Source organism: Amblyomma mixtum, chromosome 2, assembly GCF_055824585.1.
Source record: "Amblyomma mixtum isolate Tamu chromosome 2, ASM5582458v1, whole genome shotgun sequence".
Lineage (NCBI taxonomy): Eukaryota > Metazoa > Arthropoda > Arachnida > Ixodida > Ixodidae > Amblyomma > Amblyomma mixtum.
In genome coordinates, this window is record NC_143013.1 from 52,480,735 (window position 1) to 52,504,410 (window position 23,676).

Sequence of the window (23,676 nt, forward strand, 5' to 3'; positions counted from 1 at the left end):
CGTACAGTATAATACTTGCAACTTGGGGTTAGAAGTCGCATCTAGTTCTGCAAAGATGCCGACCGTTTGTCGCCTGATTTTGATCGATAAGCGTTACAGTGTTCAAGGACATCTTCGATATAAGTGTCGCGTAGGCCTGCATCGTAATGCACTGATGTACTGGAGCCTTCAAAATGCCTAATATTCGCAGATAGGTTACTGCTGCCAAAATTCTGGTCATATATTATGCTTACAAGTGTTTTCAATATCGCTCATGTAGTTCAAAAATGCGGCCGAAATGGGCGCTAGAGCTCACGGAAACTTTTGCGGTGCAAAGAAAAGCCAGACAGAGCCAGGAACGCAAGAATACAGGATTAAGGCTTGCCAGGGAGGCGGTGCTCACCCTCTGGTGACCTTGGTACCCTGCTGAGAATGGCTATAACCGCCTACAAGCCTGTTGCTTGGAGCTGCACAGAAGATGCCTGTCTCTTAGCGCTGGATCATCAGCAGCAGCTTTGTAATGAAAGCGCGTGCATGTCAGTGGGCTTCTCTCGGTTGTGCGCAGTTCGTTTCCTCACACAATTTCGCATCTTTGTCAGTTGTTCATACGCACTGTATTGCTTCGAGATGTTAGGGTCATGTCCAATCGCAAGGAGCACTGTCGAGCGTCGAGCAGTGCTCGTGCACTGTGACCTTCGTGGCCGTGACAAGAAGCAAAAGGTCCTGGCGTGGCTTCAGTGATGTAGCTGCCAACCGCTCTTAACCGCACGCACATGATGCGAATTATTGCACTTGGTCTTAGCCACGGCACTTAGCGCATGCATCCAAACGTAAACTGCGCACTTCCCCTGCTGTTGCTGCGTAGGAATTGGCGTTTTAAAATAAATTAACAACACTGTGGTTTGTAATTCAACATTTTTTTGCCCTTCTGCGTTCTGACAAATCCAAGGGGAGTTTCCGGAGGACCAAGATCCATTCTACAGTTCTCTTTTCGGAAATGAGAAAATAGACAAGATCGGGGCGCTGGAGCCAGCCAAAGTCAGCGGTGTCATGTCGGCGTTCGGAATCGATGGCCTGGTGCGAGCCGTCGCCTATGTGGGCAACACCAGCGGGAACGAGGCGGAGAAACCATCACTGGAGGTGAGACACCAACGCACACGGTCTCGCCGCTAGGCACTTTAGTTTGGGGTGTGACGTTCCTATCGATTTAAACTTTAAAACGGGAGAAAAAAAAACATCAGAGGACGGTTACCACTGTGTAACACTGGATAGTTCGATAGCAGCTCGGGTACTTTCATTCACGGTTTATTGAGGCAGAGAATTGGTTTAGCATCATTATAGAGCTCATCTGTAGACCGCCGTTTCATGCGCACGACAGCGCGTTTAGCAGAAGCTGCTGAAGACGGACCGTGCTACATTCCTCCGCCCTGGCCATGCACTACCACGGTAGCCACTCTTCAGATAGCTTCCGTGGAAGCCACCCTCAAGTTGGGCGTGCCTCCCGACACGCCTTCCTCATCTCCTTCTGTCGTAACCATTCTCCGGATAGTTCCTATGGAAACCACCATTCGGTTACGGATTCCTACGCTATCACCATACACTCCGCTTTCCGCGCTAACCCCCCTCCGAATGGTCTCTGTGGCATCCGCCTTCGGGTTGCGCCTTTTTCCGCTCTCGCTACTCTTCCGTCTTCCCCGGTAACCCCTTAACGGACCGTTTAGGTGCTAAGCAACCTCCGGTTGGGCATTCTTAAGCTCTCCAAATAACCAACTACAGTAACCACCAGCCGATGGATCTAGTGGTAACCACCTCTAATTGCACTTTCTTCAACTCTCGTCATATCATCCTCCCTCAGCGCTAGGCACCCTGCGAGTAGTTTCGTGGCAATCACCCTCCCGTATACTACTACTAGTACTGGTACTCTTGTGTCTCTGGGCAAAAAATATTATTTATAAATGCAGGTGCACACTAGACTCTCGAAGAGAGTCCAGTAACAACTGGTGGTGCGGCCCAAAAATCTATTGTTCTACATCTGGTGAAAGAATGGAGCAGTTATTTCTGCCGGATAACACGCAAAGGGGGGCAGGTCCAAAGCATTAGTGTCCGACTTGCAGGCAGGAGCGGGACAGAAGAGGCAGGAGTCTTGAAAGGCGCATGATAATGTGTCGGCCACGACAAGGTTACCACTGGGGAGAGGGCGACACGGAGGCGTGACCTTCGAAGCAAGACTTCTTCCCAGCGCGCAGGGCCGCCAGGGAGGTCGGTGCCACATGGTGGGAGAAGTGCTCGCGTGGCGCGCCGGAGGCTTTCTTTTTCTTGAAGGAGTATTGTCTCCGGAGAGGTTGGGGCCGCTTGAATGGGACGTTGAGGAGCTGATTCGCGACTTGCTCCATCCATCCAAGCTTGTGTGGGGTGGGAATCTCGACGAATCCATCGTACACATACCATGAGGGCGAATTTTTCAATTATGTGTTGAATTAGCTGTGCCAGCACGTCGGTGTTCGGAACATATCGTAGACTACGGATGGCGCCTGAGGATTCTGGGAAGGTCAAGGTGGCTTCTGGATAGCAACAGTGGACAAAGGATGCTTAATGCGTCCTGAATGGCCAACAGCACAGCTTGCACCCACAGCCAGACAGGGGAGCAAGCGTATAAACACGTTGCAATTTACGGTAATAATTCAGGCGAAGCAGTAGCCGTCGTAATCTTCACTCACGCATACGCCACGTTCGACATATGCCACGTTCGACATACGCCACGTTCGCCGTAGTGAGGTTTCAATCGTAGATGAGACGCCAACCGTACCCATACTAGACTCACTCAGGTGGCCAACGGATCGCGTCTGTGTGCGAGTCATAGGCCGATTGTCGGCAACTGGCTGGCAAAGCCACGGTGGTCGTGTCGGGCAGGAAATGATAGGCAACACAAAGCAGTCTTCCGTATACTTTGCTTAAGCTGCGGCTTCAGTGATATTGCGGAATTTTGTGCACCGTGCTTGGCAACGTTGGTGAACCAGTTCATCAAGTGTGTTTATTTCCTGGAGGGCGTGAAGTGGGGTAATTTGTGGGAGGCCCGTCATAACATGCATTGCTGCTCGATTCATCGATTCCAAGAGAGGCCACTCTGGGCGTGTCATGTGCCGGAACTGGGCTCGGCAAACCAATCCTGGCTGTAGCACAGAACGTATGAGGTGTCGGGAGATGGTGGACGTGGCACCACCGGACTTCGGAGAAATGCGGCGGAGGAGATGCAGCATTTGGGACGTTTTCTGGCGTGCTGTGCGAAGCCAGGGGCTTGGGGAGCCGGAATCATGCAGGTCGAGGCCGAGAACTCGAGTGAGGTGACGTCTGGAATTCTATTTTCGTTCAGGTAAAGGCCGATAGGGGTGCTGTTAAACACACGGCGGCCACGCGCGTTCACGATGGGTAGTAGAGCCGTCCTTTGGGGCGACAACTTGAGTAAAAGAACACCATTAATCTGTAATCGTCAGTGCGAGATGCAAACTATACGCCTGAGTTTGGAGAGATGGATGAACGGAGAAGACTAATGTTATCGACATTAATGAGTGCATGCAGGTCAGCAATGTCGCCCAAGGCCAGGACGAATTTTTTTTTGTATAGCTTTCCTTTGCAGCCGTATATATATGCTCGGATGAATGTCAATGAGTAATTAGTCCCTTATTACAAATCTACTCCACCTGGGAGGGTTCCCCTAAACATTTGACCACCAGTGCTACTACTGCTACTATTACGACAGCAATACGAAACCCAAGGAACAAAATTTTACCGGCTGTATCTCCGTAAAATTTCGCGCTGCAAAGGGTAAAATGTCGCAGTGAAATGCCAGTTACAGTTCCGGAGTGGCTGTCGGTGGTCCAGGGCTTGAATTGTGTTCACGAGTCGCTCTCCCGCGAGCAGCCTTGTGCGCTCTTGCATGCCGCCGCAAGCGCACAATCTTTTAGGGCCAGCGGAGGAAGAGTTTTGCGAGGGGAGAAAGAAAATGTTTTTTTTTCACACTACTGTTTTTGAAAACATCAATTTCGCAATTTTACTCCTGCGAAGACTGATACGTTAGCGACGTACCCATGTGTCGTCTCTACAGGATAAAAAGTATTGGCCTTTATTGTGCAGAAAGATGTAAGGTGGGACGATTAGACGGCAAGTATCACCGTTATGATCAGTCTCATCCACTTGTAAACAGCAGCATTAAAGCGCGACCGCTGCACTTAGAAATGCGGGAAACTCAAGAAGCTCTGGCATACACCCATTGTCAGGTGGAACTCTCATCACAACCCAAATCCCGGAACATAACAATTTGGCATGAATTTAGCTTAGTTAAACCAGGCAGATGTGCGAAAGCATGAGCTCTTTCTTCGTCTCTTCTTTCTGGCATGTGCACGTGCACGCTACCGCGTTCCTCGCTCTTCATCGTACTTTCTCCACTCGGCGGGTGCTGGCGCGATGCCTTCTTTTCAATGGTTACATCTTGCGCGCCGCTCCTCCGAACTTACCGAGCTTCCTCCCAAATGGCCGCAGGTTGCGCTACCCATCTGCGAACTTAGACGAGCTTTCCCGAGTCACTCTGATAATACATGACAATATTTTTGCTCGGGCTTGGTGTGTCTGGAGTAGTGCTTTGTCACTAAAAGAGCGCCCTGTAGAATCACAACATTCACGCTCAGACCACAACAGGGTCTCTTCCCAAAATCCCGGGATAGAACTCTGTCACCGACTGTACCCGACTGTCTGTCACCGACTCCGCATTATGTGAATCGGGCATTAGAGGTATACGCGAAATAATAGGTCGAGGGGGCGTTGGTTCAGTCGTCCCCAGAGGCCCGGTGGGACAACTTTTGGGCCACCCCATGAGCACGTTTATCACTAAAGATGCTTGAGTGATGTGGCGCATCCACTAATTTCATTGTGGTGGTGATAATGAGCAGGACGAAGGCAATTAGTGCTGTGGTATGAATTACGGCGTTCAAAACGAAGTTTCTTCTCCCTGACTCAATAAGGTTGTCCGTGGCTGCTTGTGGTTGACGTGCTGCGTAACTCGAATAGAATGCGTTGCTGCTCATCCTTATAGCTGGGCGGCTTCACAGAGTCCACGTTGAAAGGTGCAGTGAGGAGGGTCCGGGAAAACGTTTCACTTCACTTCACTTTATTACCTTAAAGACCCCTCACTTCACTTTATTACCTTAAAGACCCCCCTGTTAGGGGGTATTACATAAGGGGTGGGTACAGATAGAATCAAACTTTATGTACAAAGATGTTATTCGTTAAATATGGCAGTTATACAATTAAAAAATGAGGATGGACAGGTGGTTGCAGCGACGTCGTGTGGAAGGCCGTTCCAGTCTTTGGCTGAGCGAGGAAAGAATGATGCAGCAAACGTTGTGGTATGAATCTGTGGACGGGAAACTTGCAGGGGATGACCAAGGCGGAGTGAAATGCGTGTTGGAGGGCTAATGTAGGGTGCGATACGCAATGAGCTGTAAAAAAACTTCTGAAATAAACACATACTGGCGATGCGACGACGACAGGCAAGGTTTGCTAGGCTCAACTCTGCTTTTAAAGATATGCTGATATCATATGAATAACATGAATGAATGAATCTAGTGGCTCGGTTCTGTAGCGATTCTAGTGATGTTAACAAATAGATTTGATTAGGGCTCCAAATGGGGGATGCATATTCTAGTTTTGTTCGAACGAGGGACTTGTAGGCAAGAAGCTTAACGTTTGGCGGTGCATGGCGCAAATGACGTTTCAGGAAACCAAAGGTTTTGTTAGCTGATGATAGAATGTTAGTGACATGCGCACGTTTATTATCCTCTTGCCTCTATGAGTTGCCTTCTCATACTACAATGAAATTTCAAATCGTCTCGAAAAAGTAGCTCAGAAATGTGAGTTTCCGATGGTTTTTACGGCGCCCAAAAATCTTGCGGGCATGTGCATTAGGCTCCAAGGGAGGAAAAAAGGATTGCGCCATCAATACTGCGCCGACCGGCGTGCTCAGCGAAGTTGCTTGAAATGCAGCGTAATTTGGCAAAAAAATAAACGTTTCTCACCTTGCCACTCTCAAAACGGGCCAGAAAAGAATCGTTTCAAAAGTAGCGCCTAATGTTCTGGCGAAGACAGCGCCATTTCAGCATTTTCTCAGCTCGCACACCACACGCAACTCTAAATTACATGCGCGCTCGAGTAGTTCAGTTCATTTAATCATCTTTGTGTTAGCGAAGCATGCAATGCGTTTTTTTTTGGTATATCTGTAAATAAAGTCTCCTCGTCACTCTTTCTGGGACTCATCAGTTGTTCAGTCCTCTCTCAGGCTGAAAAGAATCAGGTCGTTCAATTAGCCAGGACACTAGCTTGGGCATGTTGGTTATTCATTTGTGACGGAACAGCGCAAAACATTTGCGCTGTTTTGCGCTGTTCCGTCACAAATGAATAACCAACATGCCCAAGCTAGTGTCCTGGCTGATTTCATTTCTAGTACTTCGGGCTCTTTTCAGTGTTTCACTCTTGACTTCCAATTCAGCGCTTGTCTCTTGTCCCGGTGTTTTGCGCTGTTCCGTCACAAACGTTCAATTAGCCTTTAAAATTCAAAAATTCTAAATATGTGTTCAGAACAGACTGAAAACAGCAGTTTTAATGAGACAGCCGATTAAATCGGACAACTGGAACTACAAAACCAAGTGAACGGCCATATTAGATTCATGAGGATGACTGGGTGTCCTATTTGTTCAATTTCATTCAACAGTTTTTTTATGCGTAGCATATTGCAATCACTCAGTTCAGCCCTTGGGCGCGGCCGGGCAGCCACCAAACCACGTGACGTGACGTCACGACAGCCGGAGGAAAAACCGTAGGTAAAGATGATGGCGATTCTTGGTGAGAATTGCAAACGGAGTAAACAGAAAAAAAATAAAAAAAATAAAAAAAAAATAAAAAAAAAAGGCTGAGCATGGTGGCGGTTGCCACCGCCCCGTTTTAAAGGGGGCGCTCCTATCCATCCATCCATCCATCCATCCATACGTCACGGAGGAAAAGCTGCTGAGAAAATCGAGTGCCGCCAAGCAATACCTCGCGCAAAAAGACCGCGCAATATGCAACGCATTCTTGGCTTAACCAAGCTAAGCCTGGGCATCTTTTTTTATCTGCGGCCTTCTTTATTCCCATCTGGCTGCACATCAAATATCTGAGGAATATCAGGCAGTTACTATTGAGGGATGCTACATTATTCTTCCTTATTACTGTTATTATTCTTCGAAAGTGCCACCACCACCATTGCTGCTGCTACGGGACTGCTCCTCTCTGCCCAGAATTTTGAGATGCCGCTCGAATTATTCGTCGGCTGGCTTGCCGCATATTCAAAGTCTCCGAGAGAGCATTCGGATCGTGCAGGGGAGTCATTACGAGGTCGTCGTGCGCACGGCTACGCTTCCGTTTTACTGCCATCTAGAGAAAAAAATTCAGGGGGCACTTTGGCTCTCTAAAATGCTGCAAGGCGAAAGCGTTTCCTGGCCACTGTTAGTTTTTATTCACATTTTATTTTTCATAACTTGTTTTTTATTTATTTTCTTGCTCCTTTTCTTAATTTTATTGTTTTTTATTTTTATTTTCACATCTTATCTTTATTTTGTTTTTATTTTTGTTTATTTTCTTATTTTATTTTTTATTTTCCTTTTCTTGACTTTACTCCTTTTATTTTATTTATGAAGCCCATGCATTCACTAGATGCGCCTTTATTCATGCTGAAACCTTGAGCCTTTTAAGCAGTGACGCCGAAAGGCGGGCGAATCTGCCGACGCGTCTGTCGACACCGCTGCCGACGCGTCTGCCGACACCTCTGCCGACGCGTCTGCCGACACTCCTGCCGACGCGTCTGCTAACGACAGTATGAGGCATTAAAGGCTTTCGCCTTAATATCTTTTTTTTGGCGTGGTGGAAACTATGAACGCGGCTGCAACAGTCTAATTCTCTCCTAACGGAGGGAAGCAAGTATTTGTACGAATTAGGCTGAAAACGTTTACACCCTAGCACAGAATGCAACAGCCCAGAGACACATACAGGGTGTTTCATATAAGACTTAACAAAAAATTTTAAATAGAAGAGCGCTTTTTTCGGCATAGCACTGTCAGCGGGAAAGCACATCAGAATACAGTTATGACGTGCTAACTAGCAGGCTGATTAACTAATACTGTATATTCAGCTTTTTAAACTTATTACTGTTAGGCTCCTTAATTGTTAAGATGATTGTAGCGCACAGTAAGTACTGCCCGTATCTGTTTCTAGAGTTTAGAAAACGCGATTACCGTCGACGCTGTGGCCGAACAAATTTTGGCGATTTCGGCGAGTTCCGTCCACTGGAGAAGTTGCTTTGCCTGCAAGCTTCTAAAAAGCGAATGCACCTTGGCGCGATGTAGGCGAAATTTGTTGGGCCACTACGCTGAGGGGTAACCGTGTCTTCGCAATTCTAAAAACTGACAGAGGGATTACTTGCGGTGGGCTATACGCCTCTCATTAATTAAGGAGCCTAAGAATAATAATTAAAAAGGTAACTATTCAAAATTATTTAACCAGCCTGCTAGTTAGCGCGTCTTAACTATATGCTGATGTACTTCACCCCGGATAATGCTATACTGCTAAAAAAAAAAAAACGCTCTTCTAACTCGGAAAGCCTACTCAGAAAGCCGATTTTTAAAAATTGTGTAAAGTCTGAGGTCAAACACCCTGTAAATGGTGCGGCTCATATTAGTGGCATTTAATGCGGTGCATGAACATATTTAAGTCGCTCGGCCACAAAGTCATGTCGTATCATTGGCATTGTCTGCACCATTAAATGGACGTTTGCGCCAACGTCACGGAGCCGGATGTCCACTCCATCAACAACTGTCGCTGTAAAACTAAATTGAAACACATCAGCCTCGGGCGAATACCACGCAGCAATCCTTGCTCACTTTTTCTTGTGTCATTCCTTTTAAAGAGCAGAAGCACAATTATGTACCTTGTCGTCCCGGTTAGCTCAATTGGTAGAGCGACTGCTCCGGTGAAGCGGTGGTCCCGGGTTCGAACCCCGGACCAGGACGAATTTTTCTTTCACTGCGAAGTTTCTGAAAAAGCTGTATAGCTTTCCTTTGTAGCCGCATGGCTGCGCTTGGGTGGATGTCAATGAGTAATTACTCCCTTATTACAAATCTACTCCACCTTGGGGGATTCCCCTAAACATTTGACCAATTATGTAGCTTGATTCGTTTACCAACATAGCCCCAGCAAGCATGTCTTAATTTTTATTTAGTGCGAAAAGCTGTGTCCCTCCCATGCTGAAACTGAAGGTAATCTGTCTCCCAGGTTTGGCCTCTAACGGAGGCGCGCCGGATGTGCAAAATCGCACGTGGCAGGTGCGTCGATTTTCATTTTCATCTTCACCTTCACTGCCACAGCTGCGGGGCTTGGCCGCTTTTCCTCGCCAGCTATGACATGTGATGTCACGTGATTCACTCTTGCGCTTGGCAGTCACGTCTGCCGCTGCGCCGACCGCCGCTTTGGACGCTCGCTCTTGCACTTGTGGCACATTAGGCATCACGTGATATGCTCAGGCTGGAACAATAAAGATGAACCAAAGCACACAGCGCCTAACCATGCTTAACAGAGCTTTCCCTCCGTATTTCTTGGCTCAGCTGAATTTTTCATTTCTTTCCAGTCGCGTGGTTGAAATAGTTTTTTCCAGTCAAATGTCTTGAAGCGAAAGTCTCACTACGGAACCCCGGGCTTCAATCGCGGACCGTGCAAATTTGACCTTCAGCTGAGTTAGAGGTCAAACCATGAAAAATAGAAAAAGAAATTGAATCAATATCCATGACTCAGGTCGAAACAACGGCTGCCCGAGCAAATCTTAAAGGGCCGCTCAGCGAGGCCACTGGGCTGTTGCCGCAGCCAACCCGCCTCGTGTTAAACTGCACCACAGACTCGCGCTGTGCACTGTAGGGCGTCGTCTTCATCAATTTCCACCTGCTCCGTCCCGCGGCACTGCCTGCTCACCGTCGTCTATTACGTAGCACAAATCCGTGCTTTCGCTACGTTTCGAATGTAGTAAACATTCTCTGCAGTCTGTTTTCCAGGCATTTGGTGCAATTTTGGCACCGTTTAAGTAGTTTAGTTTGCTGTTTGCAGTCGTTACAGAAGCGCGTGGTGATCTTTCTTTTCAGTTGAGTGCTCCCATCCATGACTTTTACGTCAGGATGCTCATGGCGGTGTCAGAGAAAGGATACAAAGAGGTGTTGGAATTCCTGGGCGCATTTGATCCTGACGAACTTGCTCCTGCTGCAATTGACGCTACTCGGAAGGCAGTCGACAACGTAAGTGCGGTTTTTCCTTTAATGCTGCCACATCGACGATAAACTTTATTTCCGACTTCCTTGGAGAGCTAGTGAAGCAGGAAAAGTGTAGTTATTTGCTGTCGCGCTTACCTCCTGGTGAAAGTGTCGCGCAGCGCCCTAGGAGCTGTTGTGCAGACGCACAAAGCATGTCGTTACTCCCCACCGATGTTTCCGAGTTTAAACTTCGAAGTCACCAGGAGCACTTCGAGGTCAGCGCTGTGAGCTGAACGCGAGAAATATTCGCGTGGTCCTTGATGCACGTTATATATAAGTTTGCTCTGTAGAGATGTTTTAGGAACGCTCGGATTATGGTTATGGATGCGCGCAAAGGCCCTAGGGTAATCACAGTTAATCAGTAGGCCTATGATAAAGCGTGCTTCATAGCCGGATGTGATTTTTCCAAAAAGGTATTAATCAGCCATCAATCGAATGCCTACGACCAGTGGGATCACATTCACATTTCAGCTTCAGGGGCTAGCCACCCATAACCCGGAGCAAGCATATATCTGCATACGAAAACTTTGAGATTGCAAAACCAGAAACGGTGCTCGGCAAAGTGCACCACCTGCCTGCTTATTTTTCACTGCATTCTTACAATGGATATTTCGCGGTTTGCATTCAGAATTCCTAGATATAGCTAGAGTTGATGGATAACTCCTTATTGACTTCCGGTCTGGTAAGAATCGCAGTTTATAATTCAGACCCTAAAGCTACAATGCTAAACGGTATCGCTAAAATTACTTCGAAGAAAGCTAACCTTACATCCTGGGTAGAACAAGTACCGACCGCCAATTAATATCATGAAAAGAACTGACTACATATAACAATGCGAATGAGGTGTAGTGCCTTTGGCAGGTGTTTTTAGTCATGTTTAGCTGTTTACAAGTATCCCTCAAGACAAAAGTTTACGATTATTTATCTTGACCCTGTCTAACAAGCGAGGATTGATGAATGGATTGATGTACGGATGGGTAGCTAGAGCATGAAGTGAAAGCAGTAGATAAAAGTCTTGACATAAGGGTGTCGCAGCTGGAGCGGGGAACGGTCAACTAAAGGTGAATGGGAGGTTCCTCTGTTGGACGGTGCATGTGATTTGACGGACAATAGTCATTGGCAGCTGTTTAATATTAAATTAGTTCCGTATCAGCACCACCATCATCACCATTTGTTATGCCTTAAAGAAACTAAGGCTATGTGACGCGAGCGTGAGGAAAAACATTAATGCGCTACTGAAGCAGCCTTCAATAAGGGTGGTCAGTTAATAAGCTTCGACGAAGAATATATTACCAAGCACATCACGAAGCAGTGAGGTCGAAGTGGTCTTAACGAATATGTAAGATGACACACAAGTAAATATTTGAATTTGGATAGAATACACTTCTTCCTTAAACCTTGCAGCTTCTTCTGTGGTTATGATGACGACAAATTTGCGTTGTCCTGCTGCTACGTTGTAGCGTTCATAAGCGTGTACTGAAGCTCTTTGTTGCGGCTGTTTGTCCCGGAAACGTTTTACACGAAAGGAACTAAATTAAAGATGTTACTCTAAAAAGGCTTTATTGAAAACGGTAGTCATGCAAGGTAAGCGTTGAGCACTTCAGGTGCTAGGTAGACAGCGATGTGCTCAGTTCATATGTAGGTTGTCAGCGCGGCTGTGGTGTCATCAGAGAAATAAGAGGAGGAAGGCCGAGAGCATCAAAACAAAGCGAAAAAACAGGTGACGAACCGACTTTGCATCGACATGTCATAGCTGTCTACTCACGCTTCATCGTAGGACCTGCGTTTGCTTTCGTGCCCCGGAAGATGGGCGAATTTGCTACGAGAATGCTTAGACTCGTCACCACTAACACTCCTTCCTGCTTTGCCGCAGTTCATCCTCAGCACCGCCAAGACCTCGAGGCAAACCAGGCCAAAGCTTATGTCGGTAGCTGACCTCAAAGCCCTTGGTGGCGTAAGTTTAATTTTTTTTTCTGTTCCAACCAGAAGACTAAACTTCTGAGAGCTACCCTATTTTAATCCATTCACTGGTGCCACGATACGTCTGCGCAGCAAAGTGTTCGTGCAATGTTATTTTTGCTTGTTCTAATTTGAGACGCCCAGAGATGTATTCTCTCCGTGAAAAGTGGACAACAGTTTTTCTCGATACCATGAAGGGTGTAAAAACATTTCCCCGTCCATTCCTTTTTCTCGCTGTAGATTGCTAGGATTTATCTAAGCCTCGTGCCGAGCGTGGTAGGACACAAAGTCCCCTGCACATCCCTTACTGTAACAGTTTTGGCGTTCTTGGTAGAGCAAGTCACGGATCAGCGCTCAGTTCAACAGCATACGACAGGCTTCACATTTTGTCAGTTTACAAATTACGGCGCTACCTGTGCTAATCAAACGGAATCCTGGGTTTATCCAGCATGTTGTATACGACAGGGCAGATGAGTGCTCCCAGAGCTCGTCAGGGCGCCTCCGTCTTCTAACATCGAGATGTCTTTCCGCAGCTGCAACGTCACGCAGGCAAACAAGCAGGGAGCTATAGCCAGATAAGGGGCAGTGAATGCGAGCGATACAACGCCTGAGTCGACATGTAGTAGCTCTTTGCCGCTATATAATACAAAGCATGAATGCAGTTTGCACTGAAACGTTATTTGTAAGTTGTGATCTAGCAACGTTTGCTCAGAGTAGGCTCTACTCAGGCCTTATTTCTTTTTTCAGGCTAATTTAGCATGTTTCGCGTTGCAAAAGTGGTGTTTGTCTGTGCCAATACGCGAACGCATAGTATAATATTTCTCAAACCGGTTAGCGAGGTTCTCGGTCATATCCTTGCAGGCTAATTTTACTAGTAACAGTTATACTTTTGTACGGAATCTGTAGCCTCATGTGTACCTTCGAAGATGAAAACGGTTCCACAATCGCCAGTGTATTAGTTCCAGAAATCCGGGTATTTTTGCATTACTCTTCAGTGTGTTCGGTGTGTTCGGTTAAAAAAATAACCACTTAACTTTCTTGAGTATGGATACCCTGCTTGGGCATGATATTTTTGTTTTGCATCCAAATAATAGATTGCGGCCGAAAAGGTTTATAACTCCTGGGAATTTTTTATGTTGAGATATGTTAATGAAATTTATACTATAAGTTCGTCTCACCAGACATACAAAAGTCTGAGCTTTTTAAAAAAAACATATAGGCAACCTTAGTTTTTCAGGTGCAGTTCGCTCTGTTGGTCCCTTCTGGTGCCCAGAGATGTTAATTTAGGCCGCCTGCTGCGATCTTCGATGGCAACCAATTTAGACGCCTAGGAATGACTTGTACCGGTGCCACTGAAACAAACTGGAACACGTCAGCGGTGAACAACTTTCATCGCAGCGCGCTCCCGCAGGCAAAGCGCGTGCAGGCACAATTAAAACTGCATCCTGCAGTTCTAATTCTCTCCTTCACATCACAGGCGAAGCCATGCTACTTCAGCCAGTGTTCATCAGGGGCGCTTTTAAAGCCTAGTGCGAGAATTTACCACTGGCACAAATTGTGACAAAATGGTTGGTCTGTTTCGTTCAGAACGCAGCCACTTTCAGAGTCCGTGTTCGTGTGCGCACCTTGGTTCGTGCTACGCTTGGCGATGATTTTACAGCCACCGTACAACGGCAGCATACTCTTATTGTTACAGTTTTAAACAAAAGGTGGTTGACTGCAGTGAAGAAATGAGCGCACGCTTAATATTTGTGTGTCATAACGAGCTTCTCATTTACCTACCACGAGGGCCTCTGTTCTGCATTGCATTCCTTGGGACACCATTGGTAATAGAGAACATACTACGTCCACGGCTATTAACGAGGAGGGCACAGCTGAACGCAGTCATGGTTTGCTCACACCAAACATAAGTACCCTCGAAAGTAGAAGGTTGGACCGCCGCCGCCTTAGCTGAGTTGGTAGAACACTATTCGCGAAATTCAGTGGTCTTGGATCCGGATCCTACCAGCGGCGGGCAGTTGTTTTACGGCGTGAGTCGTTATACGAAGCCTACGTCGAGCCGTCCTGTGGATTAAGCCCGTCCATGGACACCGATCAGAGCGGCCAGGAGAGAAGGATGAGATAACAGTAATTAATGCACGAGCAGCATATAGGAGAAATGAGGGAAGAAGTAGTGGGAGAAAATGAGGCCGACAGAGATGTTGGAAGTAGAGATAAGCAAAGCGGCAGCGTCAGCCGCACGCTATTGGAGCCGCTTAGGTCGCGGCCACCTTAGGCTGTCTAATCATTTCTGTCTCACACCGAGTGGCTGCAGCTCCAAAGCGAAGCGCTCGGTCAGAGGGGGCTCAGCCAATTTACTCAGTGCCAGCAGCCGCATAAATAAAGCAACAAACCGAAAACGCAGCTCGTGCTTGGGGCGCAGCAGCTGCCCTTTAATGAGTCCTCCTAAAGAAAGAATATATATATATATATATATATATATATATATATATATATATATATATATATAATGGTCTGGAATATTTGGGGGCCGGGTTTTAAAAAATTCCTATGCAAAATCTACTTCCCCATTCGAGCTGAAATAACGTTCACAACTAGCGAAATGTGGTCTGCGTTATCTGATAAGTGATTCAACATCGGTACTTGCCTAAATTTTCCGGAATGGACGGAAAACTGCTCTCGGCGGCGTGCATAATTTTCGCAGAAGCGAGTCGACAAGCTTACTCTAGAGCACGGTGTTTGTTTCTTCCACCGTGCTCTAGAGCTACTGACAGCAACTCTAGCTTACTCTGACATGGTGCGCCATCTGTCGAGCGGCAGTGCAACCGCCATCTCAGGCAAGGCCGTTGGCGCGCTTGCTTCGACGGTGCAGATTGTCTGCTCGTTGAAACTAATGCCACAAGGAAGAGTCACCGCTTCTCTTAATAAAACCCGTAGTGGAAATGCTACATCAGCAGCATTAGAAACAATAATAAATGTTAACTCGTCGCTTGCTCTTCCGCTATGATTCCGGTGACGTCTGCTTTCGACTGTTGGTCTGTTCTGACTTCTGACGACTCTTGTTCTGTTCTCATCCCGAGGGAAGATCGAACTTTTTTGTGTGTTCGCCCTCTAACGCATTATGTGCTGCAGAGATATGCGTTCATTTTCGGCGATAGAAAAGGCGGCAGCTGTGTCGTGGCTTGTTGAATCCGGGTCAGTTCGCTGCGTGCGCACGAAATTCAAGGTCAAATTTCGCCGTCGTCCTCCCTCTGAAAGGTCACTGCTAAAATGGAAGAAAATGTTCGAAGAAAGAGGCTGTCTGAAAAAGAAAGAAAGAAGTGATTAAGGGGGAACACATCGAAGCATTGCAGATGCCCTTGAGGGTGCATTTTCGTCGGACCCGCAGATGTCCTGTACGCGCGCTGCACTGTTGTTCGGAGTGAGCCTGTCAACGGTAAGTCGCGCGATGAAACGCAAGGGCTTCTATCCGTACAAAATGCAAACTTTACCGTCGGCTTGAATTCTGCCACTCGGAACAGCAAAGAATAACTGAAGACCTGGGACATCTGAACTTTTTATTATTCACTGATGAAGCCATTTTTCACCTGGATGGAAAAATCAACAAACAGAACACACGGTTTTGGGCAAAAACAATCCTCGTTTTTTTTTCCACGAACGACAAGACCTCAAATATCATGGTTTGGTATGGATTGTGGCGCGAGGGGCTCGTTGGGCCTTTTTATTTTGAGGACACCGTCACTGCCGAATCATATTTGGAAATGCTGCAGCAGAAGATTCTGCCAGAGCAGGAAGAAATACATATGAAGAAGGAGATCTGCATATTTCAGCAGGACGGAGCTCCTGCTCATTACGCCCGAAGTGTCCGCAACTGGCTGGATGCAACATTCCCTAACAAATGGATGGGTCGAGGCTCGTCCAACATGCCATGGCCGCCCCGTTTACCTGACCTAACTCCATGCGATTTTTTTTATGGGGCTATCTAAAAAGCCGCGTGTACAGCCGAGGCCGACTTCACAGTTGTTCTGATCTTAAGCAGCGAATTGAGGCTGCTTGTGCAGAAATCACGGCGCGCATGAGGACATCTCTGTCTTTAAAGAATATGAAGAAAGATTGCAAAGATGTATTGACGCCGCCGGAGGACACTTTGAGGTATAATCACAGCAAGCACTTCGAAATCAACGCCTGAGTATTGTTCGATGTAAGTGCCTGTTACAGCCTCGGGTGTTTCTACTACGATCTCTTTCATAGCCCATGAACAGCTTGCGGACGTTGAACCACAGAAAATGATCAACCAGATTGGACCAGAAATTAACGGCACCGGAATCATAGCGGAAGAGCAAGCGAGGAGTTAACATTTATTATTGTTTCTAATGCTGCTGATGTAGCATTTCCACTACGGTTTTTAGTAAGAGAAGCGGTGGCTCTTCCTTTTGGCATTATTTTCAACGAGCAGACGCTGCACCTTCGAAGCAAGCGCGCCAACGGTCTTGCCGGAGATGGCGGTTGCCTCGCTGCTCGACAGATGGCGCACCATGTCAACGCAGCTTCTAGACTCGCTTCCGCGAAAATTGTGCACGCCGCCGAGAGCAGTTTTCCGTCCATTTCGGAAAATATAGGCAAGTACCGATGTAGAATCACTTATCAGATAACGTAGACCATATTTTGCTACTTTGTGAATTAACGTTATTTCAGCTCGAATGGGGTAGATTTTGCATAGCAATTTTTAAAACCCGGCCTCCAAATATTCAAGACCCAGTATATATATATATATATATATATATATATATAGTAGTAGTAGTAGTAGTAGTAGTAGGTATCACTACCTCTACCACTAAGCTCTTTGCCACAGGCCTCTTCCATCCTCTTCGTTCTCTTCTCAGTCTCCATCGTGACTCGCAGCTTGCCCGGCTTTCCCTTACCCGTCAGGGTCAGTGGTTATTGACTCAAGCGGGTATCTCGCCCATTCCAATCTCCCCATTTACCTCTCCTATTCCCACCCCCGCCCCCAATCTTCGTATCCTTCCCCTCCCGACCAACATGTCCCCCGTCCTGCACGCCGGACGTCGTCCTGCGGCCGCGCAGCACCATTCCCCTCTCTTTGATACCCAGGGTGTAGCTTACACGGATGCCTCTTTCGTGGCTCCTCGAGGTTCCTGCGGCTACGCCCTGTACCATCCACACCTCCCTGCTCCTGAAACCCACACCAGCGGGCCGTGTCTACACCCTCCAGACGCATTGTCCCTCGAGGTTCTCGCCATTGCGCATGCCCTCCAGTCATTTGCCCTCCTTCCCTCTCTCCAAGAGTACACAGTCTATTCAGACTCACAAGCCGCTATACACCACATACAGAAACGCACCCTGACCCCTTCTCTCCAACAGGAGGTCGAACGAGCGGTCTCCGCACTGCAGCCTTCCATCGTTTTCCTCCGCTGGGTCCCTGGGCATTCAGGGATTGACGGCAATGAGCTGGCCCATCAGCTCGCCCGCGACACACTTTTCCGGGCACCGTTGATCCCCTGGCCCAAGCCCTCAGAGGACGGTGGGAGACTCACCCTTCGCCGCACCATAAAAGAGGTCTACCTTGAGCTCCGCCTCGACAAACGCCTTTACCCTCCCCCTCATCCATCACTCATGGTGCCGGAGTCTCGCCTTCTTCGGCACATTCAGATGAATGCAGTTATCACCCCGTCCCGCCTCTTCCTCTATCGCTATCGATCGGACCCTTCCTGTCCCAACTGCCCCTGTATCTATGCGGACCTGGCCCATTGCCTCTTCTATTGCCCGGCTGCTCAGCAGTCGGGTTCCTTCCCCCCACCCTCTCTATCCATCACCACCTGGCTCGACTGGCTTATTGGCGCTGAAGGGGAAGAAGAACAGCGGCTTCTGGTCGCCCAGGCGGTCGAAATGCTCGGCCTATAAATTTTGGTCGAATAAAAGTCTTTTACTACTACTACTACTACTATATATATATATATCAGACAAGACAAGGGGAATGAGGGGCTCGTTATACATTTTAAGAGAAACCAACAGCCACTGCATCCAAAGAACACAGGGGATTTTTATTTTGATTTATTTATTTTGTGGTGTTGATTAATGGAGAATATTACTGAATATGTTATCGCTTAAAGATAATTTATTAACCACATGCCGCCGTTGGGAGCCGAGCCCACGACCTCCGAATTACGCGTCCGGTGCTCTACCTCTGAGCTACGGCGACGGCTGTCACATCTTCTGCTTTCGGGGTATTTATGTTTACAAGTAACCTAACCTTGAGAGTGTTCATCAGCGCCACCCACGTTCGTAAGCGGTGGACGTAGTATACGTCCTGAGATACCGCTGGTGTGACGTGGAACGTCATCGAACGGCGAGGGTGGAAGCTGTGTGAGAACCCTCTTATGTTTCCTATGGCATATATATATATATATATGCCGCCGCGGTGGCTCAGTGGCTATGGTGCTCGGCTGCTGACCCCGAAAGACGCGGGCTCGATCCCGGCCGCGGCGGCTAGAATTTCTTTGGAGGAGAAATTCTAGAGGCCCGTGTACTGTGCGATGTCAGTGCACGTTAAAGAACCCCAGGTGGTCGACATTTCCGGAGCCCTTCACTACGGCGTCTCTCATAGCCTGAGTTGCTTTGGGACGTTAAACCCTATAAACCAAACCAAACCATATATATATATATATATATATATATATATATATATACATATATCGCATACCCTCAATCAATCGCCGAAGCGTTGTAGAGGGGAGTGGGTGAAAGAAAAGCAAAAACAGAACATGAAAGCGGAAGGTATATAGTACAAAATAAATCATATAGCGTAAAAGGTTAATTAAGGTTATATATATTGATATTGATATTTGCAAGATCGTCGACGACCTTGTAAATATCAATAGGGTCGGGACTTCATGGCGTCCTTTCTTTAAAGCACGTAAACTTCAAACATGTGATATCTGCGTTATTATTTTTATTGGTTAATTTCTCAGTAATATCATAGTTTTTTTATTACTGTGCATCATTCTCGTACATGCATTTTTCGCCTTTTATATAACCACCGCATGCTCTGTATCGCACTGCGTTACGTTTGCATTTCACCACATGCATTTCGCCTTCTCTAATTACTTTTTAAAGCTCCCCTAACCTGGAATCACGATATGTCATCAGGTCTTGTTTTCGGCATTTCAGTTTCATGTTACTGCTTCGCCACGTGCCTTTTTCAGACTACACATTTCTGTTTTTGTTGTTTTCATGCCATGTTGATATCGCCAACCTATATATATGACGCTCTTAAGCATTCGCTCTTTCTTTCCGACGAAGGCCGGTCCCGCGGCCGAAACGTCATTAAATTGTTCTAAGCTACAAACGACTTCATGTATTTTTTGCTTATATATATATATATATATGACAGAAGCCAACAGCCACAGAAACCAAGGGGCACAGGGGACTTTTTTTTTAATGTATTTATTTAATTTGTGGTGTTGATCAATTTAGAATAATACTGAATATGTTATCGCTCAATGCTAATTGATTAGAAAAGCAGAAGAAAAAAAGAAGAAAAAACAACCACATGCCGCCGGTGGGATCCGAACCCACGACCTCCGAATTACGCGTCCGGTGCTCTACCTCTGAGCTACGGCGACGGCTGTCAAATTTTCTGCTTTCGGGAGTATTTATGTTTACAAGTAACCTAACCTTGAGAGTGTTCATCAGCTCCACCCAAGTTCATAAGTGGCGGACGTGGAACGTCCTGAGTTACCGCAGGTGTGACGTAGAACGTCATCGAACGAAGAGGGTGGAAGCTGCGTGAGAACCCTCTTATGCTTCCTAAGGCGTCAAGGCTGCCAGAACCGAGGCCCTCGCTAAGCAATTAAGCAAACAAGGGAAGAGGGATGAGGGGCTCGTTATAAATATGACAGAAGCCAACAGCCACAGAAACCAAGGGGCACAGGGGACTTTTTTTTAATGTATTTATTTAATTTGTGGTGTTGATCAATTTAGAATAATACTGAATATGTTATCGCTTAATGCTAATTGATTAGAAAAGCAGAAGAAAAAACAACCACATGCCGCCGGTGGGATCCGAACCCACGACCTCCGAATTACGCGTCCGGTGCTCTACCTCTGAGCTACGGCGACGACTGTCAAATCTTCTGCTTTCGGGGGTATTTATGTTTACAAGTAACCTAACCTTACAAGTAACCTATATATATATATATATATATATATATATATATATAGTAAAGTTTCACAGGTTCTTTATCTCTCCTTGCACCAGCGGTGCCCCGCCAGAGACGGGTTAGTTTCAACTCGAAGACTGAAGCTCTTCGCACCAGGGGTGCCACGTCAGAGACGCTCTTGGGATCAGTTGACACGCAGGGATAAAAAAAGGGCAATAACTGAGGTTTATGTACAGATATTTACAGCGTACAGAAGTTTAGACACTCGAGACAAATTAAACGGCAAAAGACAAACAACAAAAAGGCGGAACTGGCTAATCACTAGGGGAGGCCCCTACTCGGCGTTGCCGAAGATGCGTTGCATCTCACCTTAGCGCAGAACGCCGCTTACGGCTCCGGGGCCCAGTTTTAAAGCCCTAAAGGCCCGGCCCACATTCGGTAACTTCCAATCATGTGGCGCTCTTAACATGGTTGGTTCATCCAGGGCATGGCCAGCCCTCCAGCTTCCATAAGGTAGAGCGCTCTCTCCACCACAAAATAAAACAAAAACACAAATATACATCCGTGCCAGCACGTGTGCGAATCAGTACCGCGGGTGGGGGAACACCCGTATACCTGTCGGCGCGTTCGCGAGCGGCCACGTTCCAAGAAAGGAGACGCTTCGCTGTGAGCACACCCAGCCGCGTTCCGATGACCCCCGCGAACGCTACCGAACCCTTACACGCCCTTCCCAAGATTCTACAAAGGGCTCAAATGCCACTTTTAGAATTCTAACAAAGGGATCGGTACGGGTCACAAAACCACCCTGTGGGTGACATACCGCAGCTACACAAACACTGGCACGAACAAAACCAAAAACAACAAAATGCACACGGGCGCCAACACAACATCACGCAAAATGCACACTTAAATACACACAGTGGCATGCCTGCCGTGCGCCGTAACACAGCGTCCAAGTTGGTGCGTTGCACCCAGTTCGCCTGCATGCAAGCCGTCGTCCTGCTCGCGAAATAGCACACAGACACAGACACTCGCGACTGGAGCGTTCACAGCACTCGCCCAATGCCCACGTGAGCCTCCTTAGTCGCACCGAGCGTCCCTGTGTACATTCGAGCCACCACGTGTTGTCAGTAACACAATTAACGCCTAAACGGTAACTCACTCATTAGGCTGGCGCCACAACGGGGCGCGAACTGAAAAGATGGTGCCCTCCAGGATCAAAAACGTCTCGGGTTTTGATGGGTCCAAACCCCTCACTACACGACGCACCTGAGGGCCCGCTCTCTCTGGCGCGCCGGTACGAACCGCGTGCTGCGTAAGGAACATCTCTCTTGCCGAGTTCAGCTGTAACAGTGCGGCCGGCTTTGCTGAACATAATTTGGCGTACCGCAGCACGGAACGTACTGTTCCACACGCCGACATTCACTGTGAAGGCTATGCGCCTGTCCCCTGGTACTTTGGAGCGTTTGGAGCTATTTGCACCGTTCCTGCACGGGCAAACATTTAAATCGCCGCTCCCTGCTTGATAGACGCTGGCCGGCTTCGTGGCATCGTCTGCTGCACGAGCTGACTCGCCGTCGCTTGACCCGAGCTTGCCTTGCGGCAAGTCGCCACTCATTTCCGGGTACTCAAATGACCTGGCCAGACACACATCGGGTGCGTTCCACAACTGTGTGGCGCTCTGCCTGGTCGGCCCAGCAAGACCGCCTCCGTTCTCTGGCTCGCATGGAACGCTCTTTCCATCAATGACGCTACGGGGCCCTTCATGCCCTATGACCGACACAGTGTGCGGTTCCAGCAACTCTAGACCTTCTCCTGTCACTAGCTCCGCGATCTGACATCTGTCGTCGCTGGCCGTTCCCTGCTGAGCTAAATGTTCTTTTCCGCAGCTTGCTTGAGACCGCGTTTTTGGAATTGTGAGACTCACTTCCAACAATCCTGAGCACGCGTCCGCGTCCCTGGTGTCATTTGGGATTGAGCTAACCTGGGCGGCCGTGTCGTCGGCGTGCGCGTTCACCGCCTCTGATACCGCGACGCTGCGTTCCGTCAGGCTGCTTTCTTGAACTGCGACTCCAGCTTCGCAGAAATCTGGCTCACCGTTTACCTCTGCCCGGCTGTCCTCTTGACCTGCGCCCGGCAGGCATATGCCGTTGCCTTCCCGCACTGGCGACCTCTCTGCTCGTGACTCGGAGCAGTTCTCCCTGGCTAGTTGGCTAGCTCTCCTAGACTCCTTGATCTTAGAAATCTCGAGCTCTACCTGCTGGCGTCTCGCTTCTAATACCCCCAAGACATACTTAACATCCTGAGGTTCTTCCTCGCGAAGCAGCGCCTTTCCGCCATTTACTTTCGCAAGTTGAGCCTGAAGGTCCGCTAAGCGCGCCTTCGCTAACTCAACTTGGTACCTCACATCGAGTGAGGGCCGGCATGGATAGCCCTCCATACCGCCGTCTGTACTCCTCAACTGTCCTACCAGCTCGAATACATGCACAGGGACGCTAACAATGCGACGAAGGAAACTCACAGTTTCGATGCGTCGATCCGCATTGCCAGCTCCTTGGCGTCGCAGTCCACCGCCACTTTCATCGGACGCTGCGATGAGCTGTCGCACGCCGCTGGTCCTGTGCACGTTGTCACTTGCTGCGACCCGCCGGTGACCGTCGAGTTCTCGACGCTCTGCCTTCCTTGACCGGACGCAGTCCCGCGTCGCTGGTCCGCTGCCGTGGTCCTTGCGTCCTTGCCGCCGTGTCTCCGCAGGTCCGTTCACGAACGCTGACCTGTCGCCTTGTCGTCACCTTTCTCCCTGCCTTGTCTTCTTCCTGCGCCGTCTACCGATGGCCGCAGGATCCTGTCGACTGCGCCAGTAAATTTCCACACAGGTTCTTTGTCTTCCTTGCACCAGCGGTGCCCCGCCAGAGACGGGTTAGTTTCAACTCGAAGACTGAAGCTCTTCGCACCAGGGGTGCCACGTCAGAGACGCTCTTGGGTTCAGTTGACACGCAGGGATAAAAAAAGGGCAATAACTGAGGTTTATGTACAGATATTTACAGCGTACAGAAGTTTAGACACTCGAGACAAATTAAACGGCAAAAGACAAACAACAAAAAGGCGGAACTGGCTAATCACTAGGGGAGGCCCCTACTCGGCGTTGCCGAAGATGCGTTGCATCTCACCTTAGCGCAGAACGC

At 48.1% G+C, this 23,676-nt stretch overlaps 1 pseudogene; it reads left to right on the plus strand.

Moving 5' to 3' along the window:
- LOC149359351 (uncharacterized) overlaps positions 1-23,676 on the plus strand; it is an 88,858-nt pseudogene that overhangs the window by 15,743 nt on the left and 49,439 nt on the right.